This window comes from Rattus norvegicus, chromosome 12 (genome assembly GCF_021556685.1).
Source record: "Rattus norvegicus strain SHRSP/BbbUtx chromosome 12, alternate assembly SHRSP_T2T, whole genome shotgun sequence".
NCBI classification, from domain to species: Eukaryota; Metazoa; Chordata; class Mammalia; order Rodentia; family Muridae; genus Rattus; species Rattus norvegicus.
Window position 1 is genome coordinate 23,590,603 of NC_141545.1, and position 10,380 is coordinate 23,600,982.

At 41.7% G+C, this 10,380-nt stretch overlaps 1 pseudogene across 1 annotated transcript; it reads right to left on the reverse strand.

The window, feature by feature from the left end:
* Positions 1-9,030: 9,030 nt before the first annotated feature.
* On the reverse strand, positions 9,031-9,472 carry Rpl31l15 (ribosomal protein L31 like 15; annotated as a pseudogene). Its single transcript, XR_015634695.1, has one exon. The product of XR_015634695.1 is annotated as a ribosomal protein L31 like 15 (transcript).
* Positions 9,473-10,380: the final 908 nt, after the last annotated feature.

Below are 10,380 nucleotides of genomic sequence, written 5' to 3' on the forward strand. Positions count from 1 at the left end.
ATCAGAATTACACCAGATATCTCAGTAGAGACTATGAAAGCAAAAAGATCCTGGGCAGATGTCATACAGACCCTAAGAGAACACAAATGCCAGCCCAGGTTACTGTATCCTGCAAAACTCTCAATTAACATAGATGGAGAAACCAAGACATTCCATGACAAACCAAATTCACACAATATCTTTCTGCAAATCGAGGCCTACAAAGGATAATAAATGGTAAAGCCCAACACAAGGAGGCAAGCTACACACTAGAAAAGGCGAGAAACTAATCGTTTTGCAACAAAACAAAGAAAAGAGAAGCACACAAACATAATCTCACCTCCAAATACGAAGATAAAAGGAAGCAACAATCACTATTCCTTAATATCTCTCAACATCAATGGACTCAATTCCCCAATAAAAAGACACAGATTAACAAACTGGATATGCAATGAGGACCCAACATTTTGATGCCTACAGGAAACACACCTCAGAGACAAAGACAGACACTACCTCAGAGTAAAAGGCTGGAAAACAATTTTCCAAGCAAATGGTCTGAAGAAGGAAGCTGGAGTAGCCACTCTAATATCGAATAAAATTAATTTTCAACCAAAAGTCATCAAAAAAGATAAAGAAGGACACATCATATTCATCAAAGGAAAAATCCACCAAGATGAACTCTCAATCTTAAATATCTATGCTCCAAATACAAGGGGACCTACATACATAAAAGAAACCTTACTAAAGCTTAAAGCACACATTGCACCTCACATGATAATAGTAGGAGATGTCAACACCCCACTCTCATCAATGAACAGATCATGGAAACAGAAATTAAACAGAGACGTAGACAGACTAACAGAAGTTATGAACCAAATGGACTTGACAAATATTTATAGAACATTCTATCCTAAAACAAAAGGATATACCTTCTCACCACCTCATGATACTTTCTCCAAAATTGACCATATAATTGGGCACAAAACAGGCCTCAACAGATACAGAAAGATGGAAATGATCCCATTCGTCCTATCAGACCACAACAGGCTAAAGCTGGTCTTCAATAACAATAAGGAATGAACACCCACATACACATGTAAGTTGAACAATGCTCTACTCAATGATAACCTGGTCAAAAAAGAAATAAAGAAAGAAATTAAAGACTTCTTAGAATTTAATGAAAATGAAGGTACAACATACCCAAACTTATGAGACACAATGAAAGCTGTGCTAAGAGGAAAACCCATAGCTCTGAGTGCCTGCAGAAAGAAACAGGGGAGAGCATACATCAACAGTTTGACAGCACACCTAAAAGCTCTAGAACAAAAAGAAGCAAACACACCCAGGAGGAGTTGAAGGCAGGAAATAATCAAACTCAGAGCTGAAATCAACCAAGTAGAAACAAAAAGGACTATACAAAGAATCAACAGAACCAAAACCCTTAGCCAGACTAACCAGAGGACAAAGAGAGTGTGTCCAAATTAATAAAATCAGAAATGAAAAGGGAGACATAACAACAGAATCAGAGGAAATTCAAAAAATGATCAGATCCTATTACAAAAGACTATATTCAATGAAACTTGAAAATCTGGAGGAAATGGTCAATTTCCTAGACAGATACCAGGTACCCAAGTTAAATCAGGAACAGATAGACCATTTAAACAACCCCATAACTCCTGAATAAATAGAAGCAGTCATTAAAAGTCTCCCAACCAAAAAGGGCCCAGGTCCAAATCCTACCAATACTATCCAAACTATTCCACAAAATTGAAACAGACAGGGTACTACCAAATTCCTTCTATGAAGCCAAAATTACTCTTATACCTAAACCACACAAAGACCCAACAAAGAAAGAGAACTTCAGACCAATTTCCCTTATGAATATCGACGCAAAAATACTCAATAAAATTCTTGCAAACCAATTGCAAGAACACATCAAAACAATCATCCATCATGATCAAGTAGGCTTCATCCCAGGTATGCAGGGATGGTTCAATATACAGAAAACCATCAATGTAATCCACTGTATAAACAAACTGAGAGAACAAAACCACATGATCATTTCATTAGATGCTGAGAGAGCATTTGACAAAATTCAACACCCAGTCATGATAAAAGTCCTGGAAAGAATAGGAATTCAAGGCCCATACCTAAACATAGTAAAAGCCATATACAGCAAACCAGTGGCTAACATTAAACTAAATGGAGAGAAACTTGAAGCAATCCCACTAAAATCAGAGACTAGACAAGGCTGCCCACTGTCTCCCTACTTATTCAATATAGTTCTTGAAGTTCTAGCCAGAGCAATCAGACAACAAAAGGAGATCAAGGGGATACAGATCAGAAAAGAAGAAGTCAAAAATATCACTATTTGCAGATGACATGATAGTATATTTAAGTGATCCCAAAAGTTCCACCAGAGAACTACTAAAGCTGATAAACAACTTCAGCAAAGTGACTGGGTATAAAATTAACTCAAATAAATCAGTAGCCTTCCTCTACACAAAAGAGAAACAAGCCAAGAAAGAAATTAAGGAAACGACACCTTTCATAATACTCCCAAATATTATAAAATACCTTGGTGTGACTTTAACCAAGCAAGTAAAAGATCTGTACAATAAAAACTTCAAGCCTCTGAAGAAAGAAATTTAAGAAGACCTCAGAAGATGGAAAGATCTCCCATGCTCATGGATTGGCAGGATTAATATAGTAAAAATGGCCATTTTACCAAAAGCGGTCTACACTTTCAATGCAATCCCCATCAAAATACCAATCCAATTCTTCAGAGAGTTAGACAGAACAATTTGCAAATTCATCTGGAATAACAAAAAACCCAGGATAGCTAAAACTGTCCTCAACAATAAAAGGACTTCGGGGGGGAAATCACTATTCCTCAACTCAAGCAGTATTACAGAGCAATAGTGATAAAAACTGCCTGGTATTGGTACATAGACAGGCAGCTAGACAAATGGAATAGAATTGAAGACCCAGAAATGAACCCACACACCTATGGTCACTTGATTTTTGATAAAGGAGCCAAAATCATCCAATGGAAAAAAGATAGCATTTTCAACAAATGGTGCTGGTTCAACTGGAGGTCATAATGTACAAGAGTGCAAATTGATCCATTCTTATCACCCTGTACAAAGCTTAAGTCCAAGTGGATCATTGACCTCCACATCAAACAAATTTGTTTGAGATACACTCAAACAAATAGAAGAAAAAGTGGGGAAGAATCTCGAACACATGGGCACTGGAGAAAATTTCCTGAACAAAACACCAATTGTTTATGCTCTAAGATCAAGAATCAACAAATGGGATCTCATAAAACTACAAAGCTTCTGTAAGGCAAAGGACACTGTTGTTAGGACAAAACAGCAACTAACAGATTGGGTAAAGATCTTTACCAATCCTACAACTGATAGAGGGCTTATATCCAAAATATACAAAGAACTCAAGAAGTTAAATGGCAGGGAGACAAATAACCCTATTAAAAAGTGGGGTTCAGAACTAAACAAAGAATTCACAGCTGAGTAATGCCGAATGGCTGAGAAACACCTAAAGAAATGTTCAACATCTTTAGTCATAAGGGAAATGCAAATCAAAACAACCTTGAGACTTCACCTCACACCAGTGAGAATGGCTAAGATCAAAAACTCTGGCGACAGCAGATGCTGGTGAGGATGTGGAGAAAGAGGAACACTCCTCCATTGTTGGTGGGATTGCAGACTGGTACAGCCATTCTGGAAATCATTCTGGAGGTTCCTCAGAAAATTGGACATTGCACTACCTAAGGACCCAGCTATACCTCTTTTGGGCATATACCCAAAAGATGCTCCAACATATAACAAACACACATGCTCCACTATGTTCATAGCAGCCTTATTTATAATACCCAGAAGCTGGAGTGAACCTAGATGCCCTTCAACAGAGGAATGGATACAGAAAATGTGGCACATGTACACAATGGAATATTACTACTCAGTTATCAAAAACAATGACTTTATGAAATTCATAGGCAAATGGTTGGAACTGGAAAATATCATCCTGGGTGAGGTAACCCAATCACGGAAAAACCACATGGTATGCACTCATTGATAAGTGGCTATTAGCCCAAATGCTTGAATTACCCTAGATGCACAGAACACATGAAACTCAAGAAGGATGACCAAAATGCGGATGCTTCACCCCTTCTTTAAAAGGGCAACAAGAATCCCCTGAGGAGATGATATGGAGGCAAAGTTTAGAATAGATGTTGAAGGAACACCCATCCAGAGCCTGTGAATGGGCTCATACATATACAGCCACCAAACTAGATAAGATGAATGAAGTAAAGAAGTGCAGGTTGACGGGGACCGGATGTAGATCTCTCCTGAGAGACACAGCCAGAATACGGCAAATACAGAGGCGAATGCCAACAGCAAACCACGAACTGAGAACGGGACCCTCATTGAAGGAATCAGAGAAAGGACTGGAAGAGCTTGAAGGGGCTTGAGACTCCATATGAACAACAATGCCAACCAACCAGAGCTTCCAGGGACTAAGCCACTACCCAAAGACTATACATGGACTCACCCTGGGCTCCAACTGCATCGGTAGCAATGAATAGCCTAGTAAGGGCACCAGTGGAAGGGGAAGCCCTTGGTCCTGCCAAGTCTGGATCCCCAGTGATAGGGATTCTTGGGGGGAGGGCAATACTGGGGGGAGGATGGGGAGGCGAACACCTATAGAGAATGGGAAGGAGAGGGGTTAGGGTTAGGGGGATGTTGGCCTGGAAACCAGGAAAGGGAATAACAATTGAAATGTAAAGAAGAAATAATGATGGGAAAAAAGAAACTGGATATAAAAGAGCAAAAGCAATCAAATAGAGTTTCTGGCCCCAAACTGCCTTCTAAATATTTACATTTGTAGACATAGAGATACATTACTCTCCACCTTAATCAAAGACATTTTTGCAACCAATGGCAGTGAATGCAGAGACTCCTGGCTGCTCAAAAAGGCTGAGAATGAATGATAGTCCAGCGCTCACCCCTAAAGAGAACATTAATGCCACTCCTTCTAAGACTCAGGAAACATCCTGAAAGGGCAGGGCTGGGGATGAAAGAGACAGACGATAATGGAAAGTTCTCACATTGCAATCACAATCACAGCATCCAGATGTGGTGGCACAGGCCTTTAATTCCTCACTTCTGAGGCAGAGGCAGGCAGACTTCTATGATTAGAAATCTGGTCCTACACACTGAGTTCCAGGACTACAGAATAAGTCTCTCCCTGTCCTTGTCTTTCTCCCTCTCCCTCTCCCTCTCCCTCTCGATCTCCCTCTCCTTCTCCCTCCTCATTCCCCTCCCCCTCCCCCTTACTCCCCCCCTCTCTCTTTCTCTTTCTCACACACACGCAGGAGGGGTAAATAAAGAAAAAATGAAACCCTCTTTCCCCACCTTTATCGAGCCAAGGTATCGACACATAATCTTTTGAATCAGTTTATACACAGACCTCCAGCCCTTCACCTGTGTGCAACTCTATAAATCTCCACAGCAGAGATTTTTCTTCATCTCCCTCTTGTCTCTCTTCCTACCTTAGGAAACTTTCTGAATAAATTTCCATCCCTGTTTGTAACCCACAAGTAACCTTTTCCCTTTCTTCTTGGACAGCCTTCTTTGGATTCTGACCAAACGTCACCCTTTGACTTAAACCATAAGCTGACAATTAGCTAGCAATGCTTTCCAGGATGCTTCAAGCCCCAATATTATCTTCGCTGGAATTTCTTCTGCAGGTACTGGTAGGCAGAAGAAGCATGTAAGTGGAAAAGGACAGAGGTTCCTCACAGGCATGCCCATTGCCTATTGATCATACCAACACGCCTCATCTGAGGTGTTAATCAGACTTCCTTCTTCAACCCAGGAAATTTCCATTTGCTATTGGAATGGAATAGAAACACAGTCATCATTGCAACAATTACGTGAGCCACAGCCTTCCAGGACCAACAGGACATGTGACTCCATGAAATTTCACCATCCCTGCTCAGATTCTGAGCCCTCTCAGCCCACAGTAATGCAGATTCTACAGCTGAACTGCTTTCACCTCTAAGTTAGTCTTGGAAGCGTCCAGATGTTGCCTCTGGTTTTAAACATGCATCTCATACACCTTCCCACCCCAATTTCTTAGCCTATCCAACAGGACTTCTTTTTACTATTTCTTTATTGAGATGCTGTGGTGGTTTGAATATGCTTGTCCCAGGAAGTAGCAGTATTAGGAGGTGTGGCCTTGTTGGAGTAGGTGTGGCCTTGTTGGAGTAGGTGTGGCCTTGTTGGAGTAGGTGTGGCCTTGTTGGAGTAGGTGTGGCCTTGTTGGAGAAAATGTGTCACTGTGGGGATAGGCTTTAGAAACCCTCCTCCTAGCTGTCTGAAAGCTAGCCTTCTCCTGTCTGCCTTTGGTTGAAGATATAGAACTCTCAGCTCCTCCAGCCTCATGTGTGCCTGGACGCTGCTATGTTCCCGCCTTGACGTTAATGGACTGAACTTCTGAGCCTGTAAGCCAGCCCCAACTAAATGTTGACCTTTGTAAGAGTTGCCTTGGTCAAGGTGTCTGTTCTCAGCGGTAAAACCCTTACTATGGCAGATGCTTGACATAATATCAGATTGATCATCAGTTTCCAAAGTCAAAGGAATTTTTTTTTCATTTTTATTGGTTATTTTACTTATTTACATTTCAAATGTTTTCCCCTTTCCCAGTTTCCCCTCCAAAAGCGCCCATCCCCTCCCCACTCCTCTACCTCTATGAAGGTGCTCCCCCACTTGCTCACTCATCAGCAACCTAGCATTCCCCTACCCTGGGACATCAAGTCCCACATGACCAAGAGCCTCCCCTCCCAGTGATACCTGACAAGGCAACCCTCTGCTACATATCCTGCTGGAGCCATGGGTCCCCTGTGTACTCTTTGGTTGGTGGTTTAGACCCTGGGAGTTTTGTGGAGTCTGATTGGTTGATATTGTTGTTCTTCCTGTGGGTTGCAAATCCCTTCCGCTCCTTTGGTCCTTTCTCTAACTCCTCTATTGGGAACTTTGCACTCAGTCTAATGTTGGACTGTGTACATTTGCATCTGTATTGGTCCAGCTCTGGCAGAGCCTGTCAGGAGACAGGTATACCAGTCTCCTGTCAGTAAGTACTTCTTGGCATCAGCAATAGTGTCTGGGTTTGGTGTCTGCAGATGAGATGGATCCCTAGGTGCAGCAGTCTCTGGATGGCCTTTCCTTCAGTTTTATTCATATTTTCTGCTGGTCGTGGTTAACCTTCATTGTTCTGTACTCATTCTCATGGAACAAAAAATTGTACTTTTTATTTTACTGTCAGGGATCCCCTTCATGACTAACAATTGTTTCCTCAATGGTAATCAAAACAGAGTTGGCCTGACATGAGCCAAGTACAAGGGAAGAGGGAACACCATCTGTGAGAGATGAAATGTTCCTTGTCCTGAAGGACCTATGATTGCAGCTGTGACAAAGAGATATTGGGTAAATGGCAAAGGGATATTCACCAAATGACACACCTTGGATCTCTTCTGGGAGATATCACCCAAGACACCAATTAATTTATGTCCCACACAGAGATAAACACCCCTAAAGATCTTACTCAAAATTGGTCTGTTGGAGTCGGGAATGATACATTTTGGGGATGTGTACTTTGTTGATAATAGAGGAATATTCTCTCTGAGGGCCAATTAACTACACAAACAATTCCTGAATCTCGGACTTGCTTTTCATTTTTAACTACAGGCCTTTCTTGTAACTTTGCATTCGATCCTTTAAAAACAATCTGATAGAGAACTAGTCTCTCTCACCTCATGAACCATCTTGAGAGTTTCTCTGGCACTTCTATTGTAGAAAAAGGAGTCATAGAGTGGACACAAGTCATTTCCACCCTCACTTTTAATTATATTCCAATTGTATAGGATACATGTTATGATCCATTGTCTAGAGGTAAAACAAGTAAATATTAAATCCCTTCACCACCCACCCACAAAACTCTCAACACCAAATTTATCCTGTCTACAAGTAATGCAGCTGCAGGAATGGAGCAGAGACTGAGCGAATGGCCAACCAATAATTGAGACTCATCCCATGGACAAACACTAGTCACTGACACTATTAATGATACTCTGTTATGCTTGCAGACGGAAGTCTAGCATGGCTGTCCTCTGAGAATATCCTTCCAGCAGCTGACTCAGACAGATGCAGATGCCCACAGGAAAACAATGGATGGAGCTTAGGGACTGTTATGAAAGAATAGGAGGAAGGATTGCAGCTCAAAAGGGATAGGAATCCACAGGAAGACAAATAGTGTCAACTAGCCTGGACCCTTAGGGCTCGCAAGTCTGAACCACCAACCAAAGAACAAACACAGGTTGGACCTAAGCCTCCTGCTCATATGTAGCAGATGTGCAGCTTGACCTTCATGTGGGTCCCGAACAACTGAAGTGGGGCTAACCCAAAAACTGATGCCTGTACACAGAATATGTTCTTCTAGCTGGGATGCTTTGTCTGGCCTCAGTGGGAGAGAAAGAGCCTAGCCCCAAAGAGACTTGAAGTGCCAGAGTGGGGGGATACCCAGGGAGTGCCCCACCTGCTCAGAGAAGAATAGAGACTGTGGGATGGATTGTGACTTGGAGAGGGGCCGTGAGCAAGATGTAAAGAGAATACATTTTTAAAAATTAATTTAAAAAAACCCACATACACACTCATACACATAATTAAATTTGGTTTTAAAAATATGTTGTTACTCTATCATTATTTGGATATTAAATAAGTGGATTGGCCCCATATTTGTCACTTATTCTTCAAATAGATTAAATGCATCATCACTTTCTTTGAAGAATTTCTTATTTTGTGTGTTTGTTTGTTTGTTTTCTCAAGATGGTTTCTCTGTGTAGCCATGGCTATCCTGGAACTCACTCTGTAGACCAGATTGGCCTCAAACTCAAAGATTCACCTGCCTCTGCCTCCTGAGTGCTAGAATTAAAGGTGTGTGACATTGCCATCCAGCTTATTCAATAACTTTTTTTTTTGGCAGTTCTGTAACTTTATTTGACATTCAGCAGTTAGTTCTCATCCACATTGACCGTCTGTAGATTTTTGAATGTGGTAACAGGCACGTAAGTTACCAGTGTGTAGAGCTTGTTTGGTGAATCCTCATCCTCATTACGCTTTCTGGACAAACGTACTCGGATGCGGTACGGAACATTCCTTATTCCTTTGGCCCAGACGGCTTTATTGAGCCTGGTGTCTATGCGCACATCTGGAGTTCCCATCTCCTTCATGGCAAATTTCCGAATTTCTTTGAGTGCCCGAGGAGCACGCTTCTTGAAGCCCACTCCATGGATGCGCTTGTGAATGTTGATGGTGTATTCTCGGGTCACCACCTCGTTGATGGCAGAACGGCCCTTCTTCTCGCCACCCTTCTTTGCGGGAGCCATTCTGCCGGGCCCAAGTTGGAAAGCGTATTCAATAACTTTTAATTCTTTGATCTGTTGCTCTTCTTCAGGCAAGAATATAGTATCTCTCTAGCTGAGGCAGATATTTCATCTGTATCACTCACTTGTTTATTGGACCAACACTTGATGAGTATCTGTTCTATTCCAAGCTCTGCATTACTGTTCAGCATTTGTGGAATCTTTAAAAAACATGCAGTTCTTTCCCTAATAGGACTTGAGAGATCACGATAATCACTCTACAATGATCTGCGGCACAGTTCGGCAATAAAGCATCTGCCTGGTGTTCTAGAAGCCTAGATTTTATCCACAGCCATGAAAACAAAAAGAAGCATCCCAAGAAGGTGCGGAATTTGTGTTTCTGAATCCGAGTTATTTTGCTGGACACACTGACTGCTGGGTGCGTACATTTTCTACTAGTACCATGAATTCATCTTCTGTGCAGTTAAATAAAATCCATTCTACATAAGGATTGCATTTAGCAACTCATCTGTTGATGGCCATATAGGATGGTACCATTTCCCAGTAATAGTGCAGCCATAGACAAGGATAAGCAAGCATCTCTTAAGTGTGTTCTTCAGTCACACACCCAAAAGAACTTGTTTTTGTTTCTTTGGTTGGTTGGTTGGTTGGTTGGTTGGTTGGTTGGTTGGTTGGTTGGTTGGTTGATTGATTGGTTGGTTTTTCAGGATAGGGTTTCTCTGTATAGTCCTGGCTTACTTACATGCATGGGATGAAGGAGAGGGTCTGGTGACGTGTGGAATCTTGCCTTCCCTCCAGTTTAATGATGCTACTGAGTCTGTGTTGGACACATGCTGCCTTCCACAGAATGCTGTGTCCCACAAGAACTCCCTTCACTTTAGTAGCTTTTCTTCTTTGCATGTCAGTGACCTCTGCTGGCCACACTTAGCTTTCCA